This window comes from Zea mays, chromosome 5 (genome assembly GCF_902167145.1).
Source record: "Zea mays cultivar B73 chromosome 5, Zm-B73-REFERENCE-NAM-5.0, whole genome shotgun sequence".
Taxonomy (NCBI): Eukaryota; Viridiplantae; Streptophyta; class Magnoliopsida; order Poales; family Poaceae; genus Zea; species Zea mays.
This window is the reverse complement of record NC_050100.1, coordinates 212,751,801-212,778,746: the sequence shown is the minus strand read 5'-3', so window position 1 is coordinate 212,778,746 and position 26,946 is coordinate 212,751,801.

Here is a 26,946-nt window from a genome sequence, read left to right as displayed (position 1 = left end):
ATTGTTTGCCAAATGGAGAGAAAGTAAAAGGGCTTATATTTCACTCACAAGTATCCGTTTTTGGCGATTCATGCCAAAGGGGGAGAAAGTATTAGCCCAAAGCAAAAGGACCGCACCACCACCAATTTCAAAAATGTAGTCTTTCAATTGGTATTAAAAGAAGTTTTTCAATTGGTATCTTATTTTTGATATAATTTCAAATTGGTTTGACCTCCTTCAAAACTAACATCCAAAAACCCTCTTGAACACTAAGAGGAGAATTTCATTGAGGGGGAGTTTTGTTTAAAGGAAAAGCATTTGAAACAAGGGGAGAAAATTTCAAATCTTGAAAATGCTTCTCAAAATCATAATCATATACCTTTGACTATTTGCAAAAAGACTTTGAAAAGAATTTCCAAAAATATTTGCAAAAACAAAACAAGTGGTGCAAGCGTGGTAAATTGGTTTAATTCAAAGTAACCTTTGCACTTACCTTATGCAAACTAGTTCAATTCTACACTTATATATTTGTTTTGGTTTGTGTTGGCATCAATCACCAAAAAGTGGGAGATTGAAAGGGAAATAGGCTCACACCTTTTCCTAAATGATTTTGGTGGTTGAATTGTCCAACACAAATATTTGGACTAACTAGTTTGCTCTAGATTATAAGTTCTACAGGTGCCAAAGGTTCAACACAAACCAATAAAAAGTCCAAGAAAGGGTTCAAATAAAAAGAGCAAAAGACATCCGAAGGCTGCCCTGGTCTAGCGCACCGGACTGTCCGGTGCACCACGGGACTATGTCCGGTGCACCAGGGAGATCCACTCCGAACTTGCCACCTTCGGGTTTCTGGGATTGCCTCTCCGCTATAATTCATCGGACTGTCCAGTGTAACATCGGACTGTCCGGTGTGCCAAGCAGAGTAACGACTACAGCGCCAACGGTCGTCTGCAAAAGGTGAACAGTGAGCTACAGTGCGTGGACTGCACGCGCAGAAGTCAGAGCAGGCGCAGATGGCGCACCGGACAGTGAACAGTGACTTTGGTGGTTAGGGCTATAAATACCCCCAACCACCAACACTTCAAGGCATCCAAGTTTTCAGCCAACACATTCAATACAAGAGCTAGTGCATTCAATACAAGACACAAATAGAGTGAATCAAAATCTCTCCAAGTCCCAATTCCACTCAAAGCAATTAGTGACTAGAAGAGAGTTTTGTCGTGTTCTTTTGAGCTCTTGCGCTTGGATCACTTTTCTTCTTCCCCATTTCTTGTTCCCAGGTTCTTTGTAATCAAAGCAAGAGACACCAATTGTGTGGTGGTCCTTGTGGGGATTAAGTGTCCCAATTGATTGAGAAGAGAAGCTCACTCGGTCTAAGTGACCGTTTGAGAGAGGGAAAGGGTTGAAAGAGACCCGGTCTTTGTGACCACCTCAACGGGGAGTAGGTTTGCAAGAACCGAACCTCGGTAAAACAAATCACCGTGTCATTCGCCTTATTCGCTTGTGATTTGTTTTCGCCCTCTCTTTCGGACTCGATTATATTTCTAACGCTAACTCTAGCTTGTAGTTGTGGTTAAACTCTATAAATTTCAGATTTGCCTATTCACCCCCCCTCTAGGCGACTTTCAGATAGTAAATCAATAGGAGCATGAGGATTAAAGCCATACAATACTATGAATCTATTTTGTGGAGTGAATGAATTTTGTATAAGCAAATTCAATATGTGTTAAACACTCCTCCCACAAACAACAAAAAAAAGTTTTCAAAATAGCTTTGCAATATAATAGATAAAGTAAGCTTATCGGGCTAGCCTAGCCTAGCCTAGGAGGTTTTGCCTGAACTAATGGCTAGGAATGAAGCACGACGTCAGCATACGTGGAGCCCTGCTATGTCCTGCCTGGCATAGGCCGATTGGGCCATGCTTAGCTCAGGCCTAAACCCTGCTAAGTTGGTGAAAGGATTAAGATGCCTAATAAAAAAGTAAATTGGACTAATCTAAAGTTTCTCGCAACAATTAAATCATATAGAATAGTCCACTTCACCTATTGTGCCTAAAGTGCCTTCTATTCTTTATCAATAAAGTTGTGCACACTAAGTTTCAGTAATATTTAGTCATATTCTAGCACAACAACTCCGATGCTATAAAAACAAGATTTTAATTGCACAAAAGTCAATGCATAGAGTAAATAAAGGGTTAGGAATATGACGATGTTGTCCTTGGGTATTGGAGAGTCGGCACTCTACACTAGTCCTTATTGGAGCACCCGTGCAAGGGTGTGTCTCCCCCTTGATCGCCGGAAGAATCAAGTGCTATGTGCTAGTTGATTCTCCGCCACTTCGGTATCTCAAATCACCCACAATCATTTACATCATGTGTTGCATTGGACTTTCCAAAATATCTAACGGGTGGTCACCAAACTCTCAATCGCCAATAAACCGTCTAGACGATACTGATCACCAAGAGCTACAATTATGAACTCTCACTTGACCTGACCAAGCTTAATGAGAACGGTGGATGCACACTTGCCACTCTCTATGCATTAATGAGTTATCTAATTTCGTGATCATGAAATCTCAAACATCTCATTAGACGCATGTTGGGGGCCTTCGTCTTCCGAAGGTCCTCAAAAACATGACTAATAATGTTTCCCAAGTATAATACACATACAGGCACCTTCGGACTCAGGATGAAGCTATGCACAATATGGGAAGCAGGGTCGGAACGAAGGCTGAACCAGCGCCAAAGCTGCGCGCAAGGGAGCTTTGGCTCAGTACCACAAAAAGGAACCGACTTAAGTAGGAACAGGCTATCTAGTCCTCAACAGATTGTTCTTAAGTCAATAGTAAACATGAAGGGCATGAATGTAATTTCACACAGGCTACGCCCTGTGCCTATAAATAGATGAACAGTACCCCTGTACTGTTCATGCTGACTTGTACTCGCTCGTGCATCACGCTTGTACCTTTGCCTTCTGTCAAGCCGAAGGTACAAATGTAATTCAATATTGTTCTTATTCATTTATGATTATGTAAAAAAAAGATATATTGATGGTGTCATATAATTATCTATGTTATTTCTCATGTTTCATATGCTTCGTCTTTCATTGATACATGTTGTGATGATGAAGGTACGTCCTTCATGACCTTCGTCCGAAGATCGTTATATCCTTAGGGAAATAATGCTTCGAAGGACGAAGGGCATTAACCATTAACCTATTTTCGTGTTGCCTTGTTCTTAATTCATAGCATTTGAGAACAAGTCCCCAACATTGGTGCCCACCTCCGGTGTACTCACTTCCACAACCCTCTTGCACACTGCTTCGTGCCACTCTCCCTACATACCAGAATATGTGGGCAATCATCTTGTAGCTTCTGTTGCTTCGGCTAGCCATTCACAGACTTCTTGGCCTCAGCTCCCGCCACCACCACTGCAACCTACCTATTCTCAAAGCCAGCAGCTAGAAGGGCGCCAGCACTCTCAACAGCAACGTGAATTCAGGGAGGAATCTGAAGCTCGTACAGTCAACAGTACTGTGCCAGAATTAAAGCACATATATTGAGCGATATCCTGCCTCTGAAATACTTTTATGTTTAATGTCATTTTGTTCTTTTTAATAAGGAACAAGCAATGTAAATTTAGTTTCAATTTTTTGTAACGATTTTGCTTCTTTCAGAATGGAATATATCTTCTTCACAGACTTACAAAGCTCAAAAGTCATTCCTAAGGGAGTGCAGAGCTAAAATTACTGAAGCTACAGAAAGTCGTTCCTAAGGGAGCGCAGCGTAAGTTTTCTGCTCAAAAGTCGTTCCAAAGGGAATGAAGAGCCAAATACCGCCGAAATATAAGGCGAAGAAGTTCCAAAGTCATTCCTAAGGGAACGCAGCGTAAGTTTTCTGCTCAAAAGTCGTTCCAAAGGGAATGCAGAGCCAAATACCGCCGAAATATAAGGCGAAGAAGTTCCAAAGTCGTTCCTAAGGGGATGCAGAACTTATACCGCCGAAATAGAAGGCGAAGAAGTTCAAAACACGTTCCTAAGGGGATGCAGAACTTGCACCGAAAAATAAACGGTGAACACCGAAAAATAAACGGTGAAGAAGGCTCCAAAGTCGTTCCTAAGGGGATGCAGAGCTTGTGTGTTTCAGTGTGGGCGTGTGGGTGTGTGTTTTCGGCATCCTCATCATTTTGCATCATATCATCACATCACTTCGCATAACATCACATCATACATCATATTGCATCAATGACACAAATTGAATACGAAGTCAATCTTCGGAGAATACTTCGTAAAAATGAAAATGTGCTAAGGCACGAAGTAAGCTTCGGGAAATACAGTTTCATCAGCCTTGTTACAAAAGAGGGGATCCCTTTTTGTGAAGCATGGATATTTTTGCAAAGCATGGATCTTTTTCTTTTCGAAGCGTGAAAAGAAGGGAAGGTGTTTTTTCGCCGAAGGCTCAAAAACCGTATGTATGTAAAGTTTCATGTATCGCCAAGAACAGAATTACAATAATTTACATTTTTTATTCAAAGCTATACACATCAAATATTACAATCTTGTTACAATAAAGGTACAATGTCCATTCTAGTGTTTCATACTTTGACCATCTCAAAATGTTTTTACAATAAGTGTTATTCCTCTTTAAGGACTTTCTCTGCAACTTCGTGCAGTAATTTGTTAACAACTTCATCAACAACGGATTCAGTCATGTTTATAATATCCAGCGCTTCCTTCATTTCTGGATCCGCTAGGGGATCGAACGGTTCCGGCGGCAGAGATAATTCAGCTAAAGTAGGAAAAGTTAATCAGTTCGAAGCAACAAAAATAAATGTCAAAGCTAAAAGATAAAAAGCAATACCTATACGTTTTTCACGCTCTGCAGCTTCTTCAACTCGCCTTGCTTCTGCTCGGGCATCATGGGTATCTTTTTCACTCTTCTTTATAATTTTATGGGCCATCTCTCGGCCACCATTCACCTAGATATCATTGAAAAATTTCTCGCCCATCAAGGTTGTTTCAGCTGAAGGATCCTTCGTATCATTTATGGAGAAGACAGCTTCGGTCTGGGCCATGGTTTTAATACGGTCGCATCTCGCCTTCTCCAAGATAGCTGAAATTCTCCGCGCACCAGAAAATGCGTAAACATCCCCGCGATCACTTAAAATTTCTTCGAAGGTCTCGGCCTCCCCACTTATCCATTCAATAACGCCTTCGGTGTCGCCTCGTATGAAGTTTTCTTCGGTAGAGTAGGCACCCACGTTGGCGAAACTAGCTTTTATTTTCTTCACACAGTCCAAGGATTTTTCAAAGCATCTTTCCTTGGATGTGTGAAGTTCTTCAACATTTTTCTATAAATGATTTTTCCAATATTCGTTGATTTCTCGGTTAGCTTCTGCGAGTGCACATTTTTCTTTAGTTTCGGCCAGTTGCCTCCGAAGGTCTTCAATTTCAATCTTTTGGGCTTTGGCCTGAGCTTTGAAGCTAGCTTCATCTTCTTTGACTTTGTTAACCAGAGAAATTAAGATTTTGACTTTTTCAAGACCTTCGTTTCTCAATTCAATCACCTCTGAACGAACGTTGTTCAGGGCCATTGTATAGCCTTCGTCCTCAATATTTTTCTGTGCCCTAAGGGCATTACTAAGGATCTAGCCTGCTAGTGGAGGAAAGAATTAAGTATGACAAATGAAATACCTCATTTTCAAATTCAAATTTAACTTTTATACCTTTATGCTATTGTATGCTAGGCTGTCAGCAAGTTCATCCTTCGACAAAATTGAAAGGTCATCTTCCAGCTTCAGGAATCCCATGCTTTTGCCTATCTCCCAGCAGACAGATATTTCTTTATTGTCCGGAAGACAGTATAAGAAATCATCTTCATTGCTTCCATTAAACACTAATGCCCCCTTCGGATATTTCAACTTTTGGGCATAGTGTTGTGCTTCTAGCATCTCTCCTTGGGATATTTCTTTCCCCGAAGCATGACGAATAATGTACTCAATACTTTTGTTCGAAGCTTCGGAAGCAGAAGTTTTGATCTTTTCAGATGCAATTTGCTTTGTCGCCTTTTCTTCAAGTGCGGCTGGCTCTGTCTCAGTGGGCACTGAAGGCCCAGCCTCGACTTCAGCTTGAACTTGTGCAGCTTCAGCTTGCCTAGTTTCGGTTCCGGCCTGCGATTTGGTTTCAGTTGGAACAACTTTCTTTGCGAGAGCAGGACTCAAGGCCTTCGTCGTTTCCAGCACAACATCCAGCACGTTTGCCATCCTTATCTTCTTGGGAGTTGCGGCAGAAGCCTTTTGCACCTTCGATAGTTTTATCTCTGTTGAAGGATTCAAAATTTCTGGCATTTTCATTAATTCTTCAATTTTTGGTTCTTCAATATTCCTCTCAACTGGCTTGACTATAAGTACCTTCGGCACTATAGTCGGCTCTTTAGTGCTCTGCGCAGTCGGGACAGTTTCTTTTGCTTCGGCAGCTGAACAGGTCCCTTTGCCAAATTCAGGTATCACGGCTGGTTCAATGTAACACGACCGGTGAGTCAGAACTTTCATCTTTTTGCCCTTCGACTCAGCTGTAATGGCCGAAGCAGCAACCTTTCCCCAAGCAGAAATCTTTCTTTTTACCCCTTGCCCTCGCAGCGGGTAGCAGTAGTCAGGGTATACGAAGCCAATAGCATCAAATACCCTGTTCAATCTTTTCTTATTCCGACCCCGAAAGCTGCGGACAAGGCATTGTCCTCGGCCTTGGAGTATGCCCCAAGTAGCTCGTCACTAGTAGCTTCAATGCACTTCAGCCAGTCATCATTTGGCTCATCAAACTTATCCCCAAACCTGAAGGTATACTTCAGTCGGACTAAATTACCCTCACCGGTGTCAGCGATGGTCTCCTTCGGCATTTCCCAGCTTTCCACAAGCGGCCATACCCTGAAGGCTATATGTTCTTGAATCAAATCTCTTGTACCAATGAAGGAGCAAACAGTGTTGAAGGCCTTCTGACACGCTTCGGCGACATCATCAATTTCTACCTTCGGCCTTCAGAGGCCGAAGCGGGACCAGATGGGGCGCATGATGATTTCTTTAATGTCTTCCCTTGCCTTTAAATCATTCTTCACATAAAACCATTCTTCCATCCAGGCTCTGGGCCACCTCTTCCAAAATGTTGGCACCAGGTGGCTTGCGTTGGGGTGAGCGATAAATCCATAACAACTGAAGTTTTTGTGGTACTGCTCTTTACCAATGGCCTTCGTCTCATATAAAAGTTCGTGCATATTGCAGAAGCACTTCACGCTTGGCACTAGCCCTTGACTCCTTACTGCCTAGACAAAAATCCCCATACTTATTACAGCTTCGGGGTGATCTGATGGAGGAAGATCTGGTAGGTTTTCACCACTTCAACTACAAACTTGCTCAAAGGGAACAAAAGCCCAGCCTTGAAGAAGCTTCGGTAAATTACAACTTTGTTTTCCTCAGGGGCAGGGACGTTGTTGTCTCCGCCAGCCCTCACAATAGACATGTCCCAAAAGTATCTTCCTCTCATGTTCTCAAGATGACTCTGTTTAATGGTTGATTTTCTGAAGACAGAATGGCTTGGTCGCTAGGGCCGATCTTCAGAATCCTCATCCCCACTTTCCACATCATAGCTGTCGATGTCACTAGTATCTTCAGATAAACCTTCCAGTATCTCTTTAGTGATCTTCTCTATGTTTGTCTTTGCTATCGACTCAACAAATCCAGCAACATAAGGATCCACAGCCTTCTTCTCCTCAAACAGCTTCGTCTCTTCAGACAGCTTTATCTCTGCAACAACCTTCTTTTCCTTGGACATTTTTTCTCCAGACATGGTGAAACAACGTCTATTAGCCAAAGCTTGAAAATCTAGCGAGCGCTAGTAAGCAAGAGCTAAAAGTTTAAGAAAATAATGCAAATGGCAGAAACAGTGTGTCAAATGATGCTGGTGTAAGTTCATATTTATATGCCTAGCACGCTGCAACTTGGAGGGCCCCGTCTGTCATTGATTGTTGCTGTCGGAGAGTAAATCTCCAGCCGGGTGGCAGAATGCACCCGCCCTAAATCCTGAGATGAGGAGGGGCTTAGGCGTTTTGCTTGATCGTTGGAATGAACGGGAAGCACTCAAGAACACACAAGGATTTAGAGTGGTTCGGGCCGCCAGAGCGTAATACCCTACTCCACTCTGAGATGTATTGCTTGAGAGCTTGTATGAGCTTGCGAGTCTATGGTGTGACATAAGATTGCGTGTGCGTGTGTAACGTCGCATGCCTCCCCTTTTATAGCTGAAGGGGGGCATGCACAAAGGTGCTGGGCCCCGACATGTGGGCCCAGGGACATCAAGAATATAGCGCTTGGAGCCACTAATGTCTGCTACCGAGGCAATCTTCTTGCGCCTGTCGCCCGAGATCTCCGTATCCTCGGCGTGCAGGGGAAGCTTCTTGTAGAAGGGATGATGAGTATAGTGTGTGGCTCGGAACGCTCGCATTATTCTCCAACAGACTGGTCATGCACGCCGTCTGTTGGATGACCTTGACGCCGTCTGCCAACGGATTGGACAGGGCATTTAATGTCGAGAGGGCTTGTCACCTGTCTGCGCGGTGGCAAGCGGCGCTTTCTCTCCGCAATAAATGCAGAGGTTGCACGGCTGTATGGGCCTTACGTCGGGCTCGGCCCGTTGGCTTATGTTACGAGCCATAAGCCATTCGGCAGCCGTGGGACTCCGCCTGAGCGGGAAGCATAGGGGAAGGGCTGGACACGTGTCGGCCCCGGACCCCTATTCGTGTCGGGGTCCTCCTGGTCCCGGAACCTTGCCAAGGCCCGGTCCTTACCCGGAGGGACCTGGGACTTACCCGAGGGACCCGGCATGCCCTCTTGGGAACTTCGGACCCGTTCGTACAGGGGTCCGGTGGAGGTCCGGACCTATCAGTGCACCCTGGGGAGTCTTCAGTGGCGGACCTAGGATTTTGGCTAAGAGTATGCCATAATAATTTTTACACTATTCATTCTAACTCATATATAATTCGATAAATATCTTAAAATGCACCATAAAATTTGAAAGCAAAAATAAAAACAAAATGATGCATCATAAAACTTAATAATTAACAGGAAATTTTGAACTAGATTACACTGGATCCCAAACATATGAAATACGAAATTTGCAAGAAACAATGTTTGAAAGATAATTACCATACTATTTGTTCGGACGACACTTTCTAAAAGCCATAAAGGTCTCAATTATATCATCTTCATCGACTTTGAAGAAAAGATCCCGTTCGATGAATGTGACTAGACAATCGTCCAAAAGACTATCACCCATCTTATTTCTTAACTTAGTTTTGACCAAAGACATTGCAGAAAATGCCCTCTCAACACTTGCTGTTGCCACCGGCAGAAGTAATATCAATTTGAGAAGCAAGAAAACCATATCAAACACGATATGCCTCTTTTTTTCAACAAGCTTAACTGACAGGTCAACAAGGCAATGAAGGCCTTTGAAGTTATCATCTTGCCTCATTGCATCAATATAATTATTAAGCTGCAACTCAAGTTTCAGCAAATCATTCCCAAATATGTCAATAGGGTAAAATTCAGCTAGTCTTCGTATCTTCTGCGCATCAAAGGAAGCAAATGAATCAGAAGGATCTAAGGCTGACATACAAGAAAGCAACTCCATATTGACCTCATCGAACCCGTTATCAAGCTCTTGACTAATTTGATCAATGACACCAATATATATTTCTCTTCTGAAGTGATCATCATTTGTTTCCTTAAGTGACAAAGAACTAGTATCATCAACAGGGATAACTCCAATAAGTCGCTCACATGGCCTTCCCAATTTATCAACATAACGCAAGCAAAGAGCTAGTTGTTCTTTATGTGATATATCACTAGACTCATCAGCTAAAATTGCATAGGGTTCTTCACCAAGTTCTTCAATTATTTTCTTTCTAGTTTCTATGGCACAACAATGAATAATCTGCTTTTGTATCTTTGGGCTAGTTAAGGTACAGTTACCTGGAGCATTCTCTAAAACATATTTCTTCACCTCTTCACTGTTTGATGCAAGAAATTTCAAAAGTTCAAGAAAGTTGCCTCTGTTGTTAGACTCTTCACTCTCATCATGTCCACGAAATGCCAATCCTTGACGCAATAGAAACTTCAAACACCTAAGTGAATAAGTCAATCTGATCTTATAAAGACGAAGATCCTCTTTACTCCACTTATCAATGTGATAATCAATTGTTGCCTCAGGATTCACGAAGCCACTATACCTCTCTTAAGCTGCATTGTGCGCACTAGAACCCACATGTTTCAAAAGTGCCTTCTCTCCTATATTCCAATTTCTCCAACCATCTATAACAAATGCATCTGCCCCCTTGCTCTTACATTTGTTGTCTTTGAACAAATAGCATATAAAGCAAAATACAGAATCCTTCTTGATACTATATTCAAGCCAATGATGTTTATGAAACCAAACGAAATTGAATTGATGATATCTCTTTCCTATTTTTCTTTTTGGAAATTCATGTGCATATGGTTGGAATGGACCTTTAAGAATATATAATCTACGAATTGCATCTTGATCATTAATAGGGTAACTTTGGATGGGCATTCTTTCACCTGGATCATGTGGAAGACGATTGATATCATAAACCGGTGTTGGCTGCGGCGAGACATCATTAGTTGGAATTGATGGCGGAGAAGATGGTATAGGGTTCATAATTTCTTCAGTAACTCTCTCCTGCACTTGACGTTCATCTTCCACCACAGTTGCAGCTGGAGACGATGAAACAACAACCTTCTTTGATGAATATTTCTGAAAAAGAGATGTGATGTCTCCATTCCTCTTCATAATTCAATAATTCTACAAAAAAATAGGCGATGCATTACCATTCAATGAAATACTCTATATGCTAGAATAATTAGGAGCTATTTTTGTTTCCGAAGTATGGCTGCAATAAAAATGCAAAATTAGCAGATAGCCGCAACCTGATTTTGAGTGGCCATTGCAGATCAGGGGATGAATTGGGGTTACCTTCTATTTCTATGAGGTATACGTGTAATCAATAACCAGTCTGCATCTGCAAGGGGGCAAAACTGCAAAAGTGCAATCCATATTAATTATTTAATTTGCAATTTGATGAATGAGTATCAAAACTTACGGACCTCTATCCTCTGGAATTCTGGATTGACTTACGGACATCAGGAATTCTGGATTGTCCTCTGTACGCTCGTTGCCTTCAATGCCTTGTTGCGGTGTGGCTGCGGCGCTGCTAGTGCTCGGCTCTGGGCTCCGGCTGGTGGCTGCCCGCTTAGGCGCTCACCGCTGACAGACGGACGAAGTGACGGCTGATGGCTGTCGGTGTCGGCGCGTCGCACACGCCAAGGGCAGATCGTTGATCGGCGATCGCGGCCGTTGTAGACGCAACGCCGAAGGAGGAACGGCGGAAGCGGAACAGACGAAGAGCCATCGTAGTATTTACGTATTCCACTGGTTTATTGGGCTGCAAATGGAACTACATGTATAGGTGGGCTAGATTCTACAGGGTATGCCACGGCCCACCTGGCATGCCCTGTAGGTCCGCCACTGGGAGTCTTATCTTTCCTTGCCACGTGGTGCTCCTAGCCCTCCCCCATGTGGTGGGGTTGGGTGTTGCTCCCCGTGAGACCTGGAGGTGTCGTACGGGTGCAGCGTCTTCATACTGCAGAAGGGGGTACCCCTGTCTCGAGGTACCGACAGTGGCCCCCGGGCCCACCTCAGGGGAGGGTGTGAGCCTGTAGGTGGGGCCAAAACCTGTATCCTGCGTAAGCATAGCGTGGTCGAGGCATCTTCTTAGCGCACGCCACACTAACCCAGCGCGCGCATGTTGCCAGCTCGCTACTGGCTACACCAACCGTCGTGTCGGTTTTTGCGGTCGACCGGCGTGTGGCCCCCACGCATGGCGGTTTGGTCGCGCCCCGCATGCGTGGGTTGTTCTGCTGGCCCCGCCTATGTTGAGAATATCCTCCGGCGGTGGCCCCGAGGCGACGTGGGAGTGAGCGCGGCGGTTTGCCTTTCCTGCGCATGGAGGCTAGCGCCTTAGTCACGTGACTCGTGGGTCCGGGCCCTTTTGTCAGTGATTGAGTTGTTTGGGCGCTAGGTGTGCGCCAGGCGGATTTCTCCAGGGTGCGCGGGGAGCCCTTTCTTGAAAAAAGGGGGGTCTTCCACGCGCAGTGGTTTCGCTTTCGCATTTTCCCCAACTGCTCTGCCCTTTCGCCTCCAAGCCTTCCGCGTCTCTCCGCGCTCGTGCTCCCCAGTCTTTCGCCGCTGTGGTCGCCATGGCCATGCTGGTTCATCCCGATCGCTACCAGACCGAGGAGGCGCTTGACTCAGTGTGTCGCCTGCTTGGATGGGGCACGCCTGCGTTTGCCGGGAGGATCCGGGCCGGCACTTCTCCCCTCGGCGATCTCGCCGTCGGGAGTTTGTGCTCTTCGTTCCCTATCTCTTCTGTGGGTTGGTGCTGCCGATTACGCCGTTCTTCCTGCTGCTGCTGGAGGAGTTCGGGCTTCAACTCCAGCACCTCACACCCCACTCCATCCTCCAGGTGGCCATCTTTGTCCACTTCTGCGAGATGTTTGTGGGGGCGGCGGCTTGCACTTCCCTTTTCCGCTAGTTTTTTGTGCTGGTGAGATCTGGGAAGGGCAAAGATCACCTCGGGGCCTACTACTTCCAGTCAAGGACAGATCCAACAGTGACCTACATCGCCTCCGTTGGCGGTGCGCGGTGGGAGAACTGGCGAAGTGACTGGGTGATCGCCAGTGCTGAGGTCAGCGACCGCCTTACCCTTCCGGGCGACGGGCCCAGCCTCGAGCGAAAGCAGTGGAGGGTAAAACCATGCCTAGTGCCGGAGTTCGAGCCTATCCTGGACAGGATTAGGGAACTGGCGGTTGGTGGCCTGACCTCAATGCACGTACTCGGGGATTTCCTAAAGCGCCGAGTCATGCCACTGCAGGGGAGGCTGCGTTTGTGTTGCTGGTTTACCAGCCCCAGCGACATTGGTAGGATCCAGCGTGGGCCTAGGACTGATCTGACCTGGGAGGAGTTGGAAATTTTGGTGAGGGGGATCAATGGTGAGGCCTTTATCCCCGAATCCTTGATGCCTCCCCAGGGCATTCCGCCGCTCTGCGACAATCCAGGGCTGCGGTCAGCGGTGCTGGCCCAACTGCCGACCCTTGATGAGAGTGGTGTGGCGGTCCGCCAGACCAATGGTCAGGATCCCCACCGGGGGATCCACATTCCTGGTGCACCGTCGGCGGCCCCCAGCCAGCTGATCTGGCCCCCATAGTTCCTCCTGCAGTCCCCAGTCCCTCGGACAAGGACAAGGGGCCCGCAAGCAGCTCCTCCACCCCGGACGCCACCGGGAGGTCGGAGGAAGTAAGGCAACACCGACTGCGCCGCGCCGATGGGTCCTTTGTTTCAGATCTACCTCGAGATTCGGGCTCTCCCCAGAAGCGTCAGAAGACAGCTGGTGGGGCTAAGGAGCCCGAACCTTGGGTCCAGGACGGGCAGAGGGGCGCGAGCCCTCCGCCACCACCATCTTTAGATCAGATACCGCCGCTGCCGCCGCCTGTGTCAGACCGACCGCCATCACCGCGGGGGCAGTGGCAGCAATAGCAGCAGGGGCAGCAGCAGCAGTAGCAACGACAACGTGTGCCCCGCTTCCAAGGCCACTGGAAGGTTCACGATCCCAAGTAAGTTTAGGCCCTCCCAATGTTCGCTCGAGCGTAGCTTTTATGTCGACAGGTTTTGATCCGCCCTTTGCCTGTTAGGGCCTCCTTTTCTTCGGCATCCGTGGACGTCCCTTCCCCGTCGGCCGCCATGCCCACCGAGGGGTCTGGTTCCCATCGGCATACGCCTGCTGGGGTCGTCGTCGGCGATCCGTCAGCGGCTATCATGGATGCTCCTTCCTCGTCGGCCGCCATGCCCGCCGGCGGGTCTGGTTCCCATCAGCATACATCTGCTGGGAATGTCGCCGGTGATCCGTCAACGGCTACTGCAGCCCCATCGGTGCCAAGCCCACCATTGGCGGCGGCCGAGGAGGTTCCTGTTGCGTTTGCCCCCACCGTGCAGGATGACGCTGGCGCTGAGGTGGCGCCATCGGACCCCCATGATCCGCCTGTCACCATCGAGGCAACGCCTTCGGGTTCCCAAGTTCCAGCTGGGGGTCCAGAAGTGGCGGCGTCGCCAACAGCTGTTGCAGACCCAACAACGGCGATACCGTCGGATGCACCATCGGTGGTAGGCGTGGGGGGCGCATCCGACTCTGTCCCTCCGCCAACTCCGGAGGGTCCGGAGGTTATTCTTGGGCACCCACTCCGGTCTGGTGTCGAGCCTGGAGCGACGCTGACTCCCCTCCCTCAGGTGCCGACTCGCGCTCACCAGGCCCTCTAGGAAACCGAGGCGGCTATCCGGCGAGAGTGGGAGGCGCTCAAAACCGAGCACCAACGCCTTGGTGACTGGTGTTCCCAACTGGAGAGGCGCACTAAGGCGGCGTCCTGCCAATTCGCATCAGAGCGGGCCGAGCTTGAGCAGGAGCGTGAGGACTTCAAGGAGGAGATCCGGAAGGTGTCTGACCGAGAGGAGGAGGTGACCCAGAAGGAGAGAAGCTTGGTCAAGAAGAAAGAACACCTAGACCAAAAGGAGGAGGCCGTCACAGTGCCATGATAAGCTGAAAGCTTATAATGTAGTGCTGGAGAAACAGCGAGACAAGCAGGCTGTGGCTGAGGTGAAGCTGCAGAAGCTACAGCAGGAGCTTGCCGACAAGGCCAGTGACATCGCTCGCGCTAAGGGAAACCTCAAGGCGAGGGAAGCTTCCCTAGTGAAACGAACAACTGACCCCACTTGGCAGGAGGAAGACCTCGCCTTCAGGGAGGAGATGTGGGCAAGGCGGAACAAGCTGCTGGATGAGCTTGAGCTCTAGGTAGAGGAGAAAGGGAAGCGTCTGGAGGGGAAAGTGCGGTCACTGGAGGAGCAGGTCCACCAGTTCTATGCAGCGCAGGCGACACAGACGGCCCCAGGCTCCTAGGCGGTGGAGGTGATGAGGAAGACACTTGACGACTTCCGGGCAGAGCAACGCGCCGGAGCTCAGCGTATCACCGCCTAGGCTGGCGAGGCAAGCACAGCGCTAGTTCCATTGGGGATGAGTCCCATCCCGGCGTTGGTGCGGCCGGCGTCCATCTCCGACGCGCTCCCGATACTGGATTCCGCTGCTGACCGCCTCCGACGTCTGGATCAGATTCTTGGCGCCCGCTTGGAGGTTGAGGGCAGCACACTCTGCCGGTCAGCCATCGAGTACGTCTTGACATGCCTCCAGAGCCACAACTCGGCTGTCTCCTTGGGGCCAGTTATTGCGGGTCCGGTGGCCGACACTGAAGATGCTGCCCGGGAGAGCGTACAGGATGCTGTGGACGTGGTGGTCGGGCGCTTCTAGCGGGATCCTACTGACGATGAGTAGGCAGGCCTACATGGAGAAAAACGAGGGTTCCGCTGGGGAGCGGGTTGCAATATGTCTTTGATTTTGTAAGATACCCTTTAGGTACTACTTGTCGGTGACATTACAACTTATATGCATGTCATTTTTTCTCTGTTGTGTGCATTGTTGCCAGCTTTTCCCCTGGTACTTGGCACCCCCTGGGATATGGCCTCGACATGTCGGGGCCGGATGCCAGGATTCTTAAGGTGGCACTGGTGTCATGACCCCCAAGGGGCAATCCCTATTGGGACCCAACCTGCACACGGCCTAGGCCAGGTATTTTTAGCAGCGCACCCATATGGTCCGCTAGCTGGTAAAAACAGCTCTGTGGTATTTTTACCAGCTAGGGAGGGAGACTGCCTGGGTGGCGAGATAGTAATAATGGTTGCAAATTCAGAAATAAAACGAAAATAAAAACAGCTCTGTGGGTCGAGCCCCTTCCTTATAATTGGATATACACGAGTGTAGGCCAACAAACCGGGTGTATTGAGGGCGGACCTCTCCGGCTGGCGCATATAAATGCGCTTCTTAGCTACAGGGAAAGAGACCGAACCTGCGATTCTGTTTTTATGGAAAAACCTTACGGAGATGCTCTATATTCCAGGGGTTGGGGAGAGGTACTTCGTTATCTGTGGCGAGGCGGACGCACCCGGGGCGGCATATTTCTGTCACCTTGAAGGGTCCTTCCCAGCTGGGAGAGAGCTTGTGGAGCCCTTCTCAGTTCAGAACTCGCCTTAGAACCATGTCCCCGACTTCAAACTTCCTACTATGCACGAACCGCTGGTGGTAGCGCCTGAGCGCCTGGTTGTACCGTGCATTTCGGACTGCTGCTCGCCACCTGTGCTCGTCGATGAAGTCCACGTCCTCACGCCGTAGCTGTTTCTGCGCAGACTCATCGAACGACTGGGCCCGGGGGGAGGCCAAAATGATTTCCGGGGGAAGGCAGGCTTCGGCCCCGTAGACCAGGAAGAATGGGGTCTCCCCGGTGGCTCGGCTGGGTGTGGTTCAGTTCCCCCATAGTACGGAGGGCAGCTCGCTGACCCAATTTGCGCCATGCTTCTTTAAGCAGTCATAGGTACGTGTCTTGAGTCCCCTTAGGATCTCTGCATTTGCTCTCTCCACTTGTTCGTTGCTCCTGGGGTGGGCCACAGATGCGAAGTAGAGCCGGGTGTCGATGCCTTCACAGTACTCCTGGAAGACTTGGCTTGTAAACTGGGTCCCATTGTCTGTAATGATACGACTTGGGACCTCGAATCTGCAGACGATCGACTTGAGGAAAGCGATAGCAGCGCCCTGGGTGATGCTGACCACAGGGGTGGCTTCCGGCCACTTGGTGAACTTTGTCAATGGCGACAAAGAGGTACCGGTACCCACCGACGCCCTAGGAAATGGTCCCAGGATATCCACCCCCCATACGGCGAACGACCAGGAGGGCGGGATCATTTGCATAGCCTGAGCTGGTGTGTGTATTTGTTTCGCGAGGTACTGGCACGCTTCACAGGACTTTACTAGCTCGGCTGCATCCTGGAGGGCAGTTGGCCAATAAAAACCATGCCAGAAGGCCTTACCGACCAGCGTGCGGGATGAAGAATGACTTCCGCACTCCCCTCCATGGATCTCCGTGAGTAACTCATGGCCCTCTTCCTGGGTGATGCACCGCATGATAATGTCGTTGGCGCCACGGCGGTAGAGACCCCCTTCTACCATCGTGTATCGCTTAGCCAACCGCATTATGCGCTCAACGGAGACATGGTCTTCAGGAAGGATATTTTCCTTTAGGTAGTCCCGGATCTCGGAGATCCATGCATCGGGACCGCTCTGAGCTGCTGACTGTGGCGCTAAAGGGTCAGCGGAGTCCCCCAGAGCGCACACAACCTTTGGTGGGTCTTGGGACGCCACCGGGACCGCCGGCTTCGAGGTGCCAGTCTCGCCCCCTTCGTCCAGTCCGGCCGGCTGGGCGGTGGGTCTCAGCAGCTGTCTTTCGAAGGCACCCTCGGTCATGGGTGCCCGAGTTGATGCCCTTTGAGAGAGGTCATCTGTCGCTGAGTTGTCGGCTCGAGGAACATGTTGAAGTTCCAGGGTCGTGAAATCCTTCTCCAGCCTCCTCACATGGAGGAGGTAAGCTGTGAGTCTAGGGTCGTTGCAGCTACATTCTCCGCGGACCTGCTTGATGATGAGCTGAGAGTCCCCCTTTACGAGGAGTTGGCGGACCCCCAGGGATAGGGTCGTGAATAGGCCAAAGATCAGCGCCTCATACTCCGCCATGTTGTTGGTGGCCTTGCATTCAAGTCGCACCACATACTGCAGTTGGTTTCCGCGTGGGTCGGCGAGGACCACTCCTGCGCCAGCGCTCTGTTGGCGGGCGGACCCATCGAAGAAAAGCGTCCAGTGGGGTTCAGTGAAGATCGGACCCCTGTGCTCCGCTGGTGTAGGGTCCGGAGCGGGGTCCGGACCCCCGGGGGTACACGAGGGTGGAGTCCACTCTATGATGAAGTCGGCGAGGACCTGACTTTTGATGGCGTGGCGAGGCTGGAAGTCCAGTTGGAACTCGGCGAGCTCTGCCGCCCACTTGGCGATGTTGCCAGTGGCGTTTGGGTTGTAGAGGATGGCCCTTAACGGAAAGGAGGTCATCACCACAACCTTGTGTGCTTGGAAAAAATGACACAGCTTCTTGGACGCTACCAACATAGCGTAGAGGAGTTTGTGCGTCTCGAGGTACCTGGCCTTTGCTTCGTGGAGGACCTCGCTGACGTAGTAGACCGGCTTCTGGACAGTGCGGGTCTCTGTAGCTGCTCCTAGACTTAGAGGTTCTCGCTCTTCTTATGCCTCTCTTTCGGCAACCAACACCATGCTTATTGCTTCTGCAGCTGCCGCAATGTATAGGTACAACGGTTCCCCTGGCTCCGGAGTAGCCAGGATCGGCAGGGAAGCTAAGTGCTGCTTCAATTCTTTGAAGGCTTGTTCCGCCTCTTCGGACCAGGCAAATGGGCCTGATTTCCGCAAGAGCTTGAAGAAAGGCAGCACCCTCTCAGCCAACCTTGAAATGAAGCGACTAAGGGCTGCTAGCGACCCGGTAAGCTTCTGGATTTCCTTAATACGAGCGGGAGGCCTCATTACCTCAGTAGCCTTGATTTCTCTCGGTTAGCTTCAATGCCCCGGTATGAAACCAGGAACCCCAGCAACTTCCCTGCGGAGACACCGAAGATGCATTTCTCCGGGTTCAGCTTGGTGCGGGTTGCCCGCAGCTTGTCGAAAACCTGGGTCAGGTCTTCCACTATAGCCGACCCTTCCCTAGTCTTGACCACGATGTCATCGACGTAAATCTCCACCTTATCCCAGATCAGGTCCCCGAAGGTCTTGCTCATCGCCCGAACAAAAGTTGGCAAGGCATTTCGCAGACCGTAAGGCATTACAACATAACAGTATAGTCCATCTACTGTCACAAAAGCGGTATGACTCCTATCCTCCTTAGCCATCCGGATTTGGTGGAAACCAGAGTAAGCGTCCAAGAAGGACAAGAGGTCGCACCCCGAAGTACAGTCCACAATCTGATCTATACGCGGTAGTGGATACGGGTCCTTGGGGCATGCCTTATTCAGGCTGGTGTAGTCGATGCACATCTGAAGCTTCACGTTGGCCTTCGGCACGACGACTGGGTTGGCCAGCCACACGGGGTGATGAACCTCTTCAATAAAGCCAGCGTGCAACAGCTTCCGGACCTCTTCTCGAATGAAGTCATGTCGTTCCATGGACTATCTTCGTGGCTTCTGGCTTACCGGCCTGGCGTCCGGGTAAACCTTTAGCTGGTGCTCGATCACCTCCCTGGGGATCCCAGGCATCTGCGATGGCTCCCAAGCGAAGACGTCGGCATTTGCTTGGAAGAAGGCGACGAGCGCGAGTTCCTATTTTTCTCCCAGATCCCCTGCGATGCGGGTGGTCTAGGAGGGGTCCACGCCGACTTGGATGGTCTTCGCGGGTCCGCCGTCTGCCCCGGACGGCTGTACTTTCAGAGCCTTGGAGGGTGCGCTGGTACTGGGGCCTCTTCCTCCGTCATCCGGCCGAGCGATCTCGGCCGCTAGGGTGTGTAGCTTCTCGACGGCTGCTAGCGCGACGGTGCGGTCTCCCCGCACGGTGAGGATCCCAGTGGGGGACGATATCTTGAGGACCAAGTACCCATAATGGGCAATGGCCATGAATCGGTACAGGGCCGGCCTTCCGATAATGGCGTTAAAAGGGAGGTTGACCTCGACGACGTCGAACTGGACGTTTTCTGTACGGAAGTTCTCTTCCGTCCCAAATGTAACCGGGAGCGTTATGTTCCCGAGGGGATATACGGGTTGTGGCCCACCCCGGAGAATGGGCAAGAGGGCCCCAGCCGCGACCCCGGGGACCTGCAACTGTCTGAATGCTGCATGGCTGATAACATTGAGGCTAACCCCTCTGTCGATCAACACGTGATGTAGTCGCATGTTGGCGACAATAGGGGCGGTGATGAGTGGCAGCATGCCGGCCCCCGCCATGTTGTCGGGGCAGTCGGATGCCCCGAAGGAGATGGTGGTGCCCCTCCACCGTTGGTGCGGAGCGGTTTTGGGGACCCCTAGGACCACCGAAAGAACTTCCCGACGTAGGGACTTGACACTCCTGCGGGAGGTGAGCTCCCAACTTCCACCGTACATTACATACAGCTTCTTGCGACGGTCGCCATCGTCGCTGGAGTCAGAATCTCCGGTGAAAACGTCCTTTAGGCACCCCTCGGGCGACTGGTAGCCGAGGTCTTGTCCTTCCGCAGCCGCGACTTTTCCGTCAGCTCCCCTCTGGCTTGGCCAGTGATGGGGCGACGTGTCGTCCTTGAAGGACTGCTCGCGCCGCTCGCTGACACGCCGTGCGAGTTTGATAATCTCACGGCAGACGGCAGCTCGGTGGCGGCTCTTGGGGTGCACTTGGCACGTGTCACCACTGTCTCCCTGGGGCCATGGGCGCTTGCTGCGCTCGCCTTGGCCCCCGGCAGCAGCAGCAGCAACTAAAACAACGAACCATGGCTTTTCATGGTTGTGGCTCTTGTTTCTCTTTTTCTTCCTGCCTCCGCCCTAGGTGACGACATCTGAGTCGCCCACCTTAGTAACCTTGGCATGTGGTACCGAGTGCCAAGCACGGCCCTCGGCGGCTCTGGCGCACTTGTCATCTAGAGCAAAAAGTGTGGTGCGTCGTCCACATCATGCGTGGCCAACTTCTCTAGCATCTTCTCATCATGTACCCCCTGGCGGAAAGTAGTGATGATGGATGCATCCGAGATACAGGGGATTGTCCCACGTACCTTGGTGAAGTGAGAAATGAACGCTCGGAGGGTCTCCCCGGATCCCTGTCTCATTGTGTGGAGGTATGCCTCCACTCCGTGCCGCTGGTAAGCGCTGGCGAAGTTCGCCACGAACCACACACAGAGCTCTTCCCAGGAGTAGATGGATCCTGGGGCTTGGTTCATGAGCCAAGTCCGGGCTAGTCCAGACAGGGCTACATGGAAGTAGGTTGTGAAAGGGAAATGTGCCTTTGGGCCATTTCTAAGTATTTTGGTGATTGAGTGCAAACACAAGTGCTTAAATGTGAATCTATGCCCATGAATGAACAAAGTGCAAATCACAAGTAAAGGTATATTTCTAAGCCTTAGTACATTGGTTTTGTGTACTAATATACTTATCTAAGTGTTAGAAACAGAAAGAAGGAAGAAGAGAAGAGTTGGCTGTGTACAGCCAAGACTCAGCTCAGTCTGGCACACCGGACTGTCCGGTGGTGCACCGGACAGTGTCCGGCGCGCCAGGCTGACTCGGCGTAAAGAGGCCGCTCTCGGGAATTCGCCGACGGCGTTCGGCTAAAAATCACCGGACTGTCCGGTGTGCACCGGACTGTCCGGTGAGCCAACGGTCGGCCGGGCCAACGGTCGGCCGCGCGATCTGCGCGGGACACGTGGCCGAGCCAACGGTCGGAAGGGGGCACCGGACTGTCCGGTGTGCACCGGACATGTCCGGTGCGCCAGCGGCTCCCAGATCCACAACGGTCGGCTTCGCCATTTAAGGAAGGAAATCGGGCACCGGACAGTGTCCGGTGTGCACCGGACTGTTCGGTGCACCAGTCGACAGAAGGCAAGATCAGCCTTCCAGTTTTGCTCTCAACGGCTCCTAGCTGCCTTGGGGCTATAAAAGGGACCCCTAGGCGCATGGAGGATAATACCAAGCAACCTTAGAGCATTCTTGATCATCCACACTCAGTCTTTGCGCATTCGTTTGTCATTCTCAGTGATTCGAGCTTCGTTCTAGTGAGAACTTTGAGATAGTCTTTCGAGCTCGATTCTTGGCCGTGTGTGTGCGCATTTTGCTGTGGATTTGTGTGTGTTGATTCTCTCCCTTACTCTGTGCTTCTTTGTGAACTTCAAGTGTAAGGGTGAGAGACTCCAAGTTGTGGAGATTCCTCGCGAACGAGATAAGAAAGGAAAAGCATAACACTGTGGTATTCAAGTTGATCATTGGATCACTTGAGAGGAGTTGAGTGCAACTCTCGTCCGTTGGGACGCCACAACGTGGAGTAGGCAAGTTTTGTACTTGGCCGAACCACGGGATAAATCACTGTGTCTTCTCTGTGTTGAACTTCTTGTGATTATCATATTGTGCAAGATCTTCGCTCTAGCCACTTGGCATTAACTGTGCTAACGCTTAACAAGTTTTTGTGGCTATAAGTTGAATTTTACAGGATCACCTATTCACCCCCCCCTCTAGGTGCTCTCAGGTTGCCAGTACGGCGGTGTCTCCACCTGCTGCCGTAATGGCAGTGACATAAACCTGCAGAAATTTTGACGGGTTTGTCATACCGTCGTATTTTTCCGGCAGATGTGGCCAAAACATGGGCGGTCACGTTGCTGCGCGGAGGTGGTTCGCTAGGGCAGCACAGCCTACTCCAGCCAATGGGATGCTGGTCTGGAATCGAGCATCCCCTTGGGCCCGTGGCGCGACCGCAGCGGAATCTTGTCCGAGGCCGCCGCAGCGCTCACGTGTCTTCTCCGAAGAGATACAGGCATCTCTTCCCGCACGTCTGCGGTTGAGTTTATCCCGCAGGTCTCCTGGTCCCTCTGGAGGAACTTGCGCGTCTCCTTCTACACGTCTGCGGTTGAGCTCCGTTCGCAGATCTCCAGTCGGGGCAGTCCTCACCGAGGGCGTGCGCTCCAAGGCAGATGCTTCGTGCCGGCGCCAGGGCGACCGAGGCCTGGGCTTGATCGAGCCAGTGTGCGCCATGTCAAGGAGGCGGTCCACGTCATCGCGCCACTGCCTCATAGCCCCTGGCGGGGCCGTGGGGCTTGGCAAGTGGCGCAACAACTCTCTGGCCGCAGAGAGTGCCCCAGCGGGGGTATCCCCTGACGGAGTCCGGGACACCCATCCTAGCGTGCGCCGTCGTGTGGGGCGCACGACTGCAGCACCAGGCGTCGGATGGCCAGAGCTCTGTGGCGTAGAAGATGCAGCCTCCTTCTCCATGGAGAAGCCTTCAGAGGTCTCGCCACGATGCTCGGCGATACGGACCATGGCGTTGAACAGGAAATACAAGCAAAAACCTAATGCCTAGGCCCCTACCTGGCGCGCCAAATGTCGGAGAGTAAATCTCCGGCCGGGTGGCAGAGTGCACCCGCCCTAAATCCTGAGATGAGGAGGGGCTTAGGCGTTTTGACTGATCATTGGAATGAACGAGAAGCACTCAAGAACACACAAGGATTTAGAGTGGTTCAGGCCACCGGAGCGTAATACCCTACTCCACTGTGAGATGTATTGCTTGAGAGCTTGTATGAGCTTGCGAGTCTAAGGTGTGACCTAAGATTGCGTGTGTGTGTGTAACGTCGCATGCCTCCCCTTTTATAGCTGAAGGGGGGCATGCACAAAGGTGTTGGGCCCCAACATGTGGGCCTAGGGACATCAAGAATATAACGCTTGGAGCCACTAATGTCTGCTACCGAGGCAACCTTCTTGCGCCTGTCGTCCGAGATCTCCATATCCTCGGCGTGCAGGGGAAGCTTCTTGTAGAAGGGATGATGAGTACAGTGTGCGGCTCGGAACGCGCGCATTGTTCTCCAACAGACTGGTCATGCACGCCGTCTGCTGGATGACCTTGACGCCGTCTGCCAACGGATTGGACAGCGCACATTTAATGTCGAGAGGGCTTGTCGCCTGTCTGCGCGGTGGCATGCGGCGCGTCCTCTCCGCAATAAATGCAGAGGTTGCACGGCTGTATGGGCCTTATGTCGGGCTCGGCCCGTTGGCTTATGTTACGGGCCACAAGCCATTCAGCAGCCGCGAGACTCCGCCTGAGCGGGAAGCATAGGGCAAAGGGCTGGACACGTGTCGGCCACGGACCCCTATTCGTGCCGGGGTCCTCCTGGTCCCGGAACCTTGCCAAGGCCCGGTCCTTACCCGGAGGGACCTGGGACTTACTCGAGGGACCCGGCATGCCCTCTTGGGAACTCCGGACCCGTTCGTACAGGGGTCCGGTGGAGGTCCGGACCTATCAGTGCACCCCGGGGAGTCTTATCTTTCCTTGCCACATGGTGCTCCTAGCCCTCCCCCATGTGGTGGGGTTGGGTGCTGCTCCCCGTGTGACCTGGAGGTGTCGTATGGGTGCAGTGTCTTCATACTGCAGAAGGGGGTACCCCTGTCTCGAGGTACCGACAGTTGCTATTCTAGCAAAGGGAAGGTGTTTTTTCTGACCTTCGGCTTAAGGCCTTCGTTCACGTCACAATATAAATTTGTTGTTATAACAAATTAATACTGCGAGGGGCTACTGTTAGGGCCTTCGTTTTCCGAAGGTCCTCAAAAACATGACTAATAATGTTTCCCAAGTATAATACACATACAGGCACCTTCGGACTCAGGATGAAGCTGTGCACAATATGGGAAGCAGGGTCGGAACAAAGGCTAAACCAGCGCCGAAGCTGCGCGCAAGGGAGCTTCGGCTCAGTACCAGAAAAAGGAACCGACTTAAGGAGAAAAAGGCTATCTAGTCCTCAACAGATTGTTCTTAAGTTAATAGTAAACATGAAGGGCATGAATGTAATTTCACACAGGCTGCGTCCTGTGCCTATAAATAGATGAACAGTACCCCCGTATTGTTCATGTTGACTTGTACTCGCTCGTGCATCACGCTTGTACCTTTGCCTTCTGTCAAGCTGAAGGTACAAATGTAATTCAATATTGTTCTTATTCATTTATGATTATGTAAAAAAAGATATATTGATGGTGTCATATAATTATCTATGTTATTTCTCATGTTTTATATGCTTCGTCTTTCATTGATACATGTTGTGATGATGAAGGTACGTCATTCATGACCTTCGTCCGAAGATCGTTATATCCTTAGAGAAATAATGATTTGAAGGACGAAGTGCATTAACTATTAACCTATTTTTGTGTTGCCTTATTCTTAATTCATAGCATTTAAGAACAAGTGCCAACAACGCAGGCTCTTTCTCTTGCTCTTTGTTTCTCTTGAATAGGGGGTTTCACTTGAATGAATAAATAAATGGGCAAGTGACTAGGCCTGCTAATGGCAAAAAATCCAATCCACTCCCACCCATACCCAAATCTAATTACTTTGATATCCATCCCACACCCAACCAAAAATACTAGAGGGAAGTTAAACCCAACCCATACAATAACATTATTGATCCCAAACCAACCCGTAATTGGGTGGAAACCCATGGAAAACCCGTGGGTTTAGCTTATTGTCTCACATCAAGCCAACTGCATACACATTTTAAAAATCACATTTTAAAGCAGTAAATTAATTCAAATAAAAAAGTTTTCAACTACAAATTTGTATAACTCATCATGATGTACATTTTATATTTTGAACATTTCTTCATATGATAAACTAAAAATAAATTTGTTCATAAAATCTATATCTCTCTCATAGTTTATGGAACTACGAGAGATATGTATAGAATTTGTGCATATTGTTAGAACTATCATGTGAGATGAACAAATGATCAAACAACCAAAATAAACTTTGTAGATCTTGAAAAGTTATAGAAGTTTGTAGTTGACAACTTTTTCATTTGAAGTCATATTGTCAACGAAAACTATGCCTGAATTTAAAAAATTTAAAATTTGAATTTTGAAAACAACCTCGAAAGAAAAAACCACCAACATGAAAGTTGTAGGTATTGAAGAGTTATGAAACTTTGTAGTTGACAATGTTTTGATTTGAAATCATCTTGCCATGCAAAACTATGTTTGAATTTTGAATTTTAAATTTTTCAACCTACATCGGATGGAAAAACCACCAAAATAAATGTTGTAGGTCTTGAAATGTTATGAAACTTTGTAATTGTCAACTTTTTTGTTTGAAATCATCTTATCATTGAAAAATTCATGTGAAGTTTTCAAATTTAAAATTCAAATTTTGTAAACGGTCTCGGATGTAGAAACTATTAAAATAGAATTTGTAGATATCAAAAAGTTATGCAACTTTATAGTTGGTCACATTTTTAAATAAAATGGTACTGATAAAATGGTATAGTATAGTGTGCTGTGTGTGACTAAAGAAATCAAAGACTTCTCTAAACCTGAAATAAAATGGTACTGATTAAGGTGGTAGTCTGATTGGTGAATACCCATGGAAACTCATACCTATACAAATCCATCTATATCAATGGGTATCCACCATTTTGACCCGCAATATAAAATAAACTCACCCAACCCAACCCGTTAATAATTAAAACCCATAAGAACCCACCAAAACAAAATCATTTCTTAAACCCACCTAAAATACCCATTTACACCCACCCCATTTGCAGGCCTACAAGTGACCTCAAATGGAGGAGATGATGTATGCCCCCATGGCATAGAAATAGCCGTTGTCCTTCACTCGACTTTCACGGTGTCCTAGGATATATCTAGTGTACATCAGCTTTCTGTCCAGTATATTCCATCCGCTAGTTCAGAAACTAGTCGTTAATACAGTGTTAGCATCCGGTATTCGTTGAGCGGTGCTTATCGAGCATATTCGGTGAGTATAAAAGTCTGAGGTACATATAGCTACAGACCTTTCCGAGTACTACTATTCCGTGTGTCACTATACCGTGAGTATATACGCCCGACCGTGGAGCTGAAAACCTTTGGTCTTTTGTTTGGACTCGATGGATAGAAGATCTCACGTATTTGACAAACTGAAAACCTATATTTTTTTTTTGGGTGTGTGTCTGCGCGCGCGCGCGCGTTGCTTCAGTTCGCGTAGCTTGACTGCGTTAATGCTCACTCACCATTTGTTTTCGTCTGATGTTCCCATGCTCCTTCTTTTATACTCCCTCCGTTTCTTTTTATTAGTCGCTGCATAGTGCAATTTTGCACTATCCAGCGACTAATAAAAAGAAACGGAGGGAGTACCTTTTTTGTTGTTGTAAATTTAGAAGAAGCAGATAGCGTT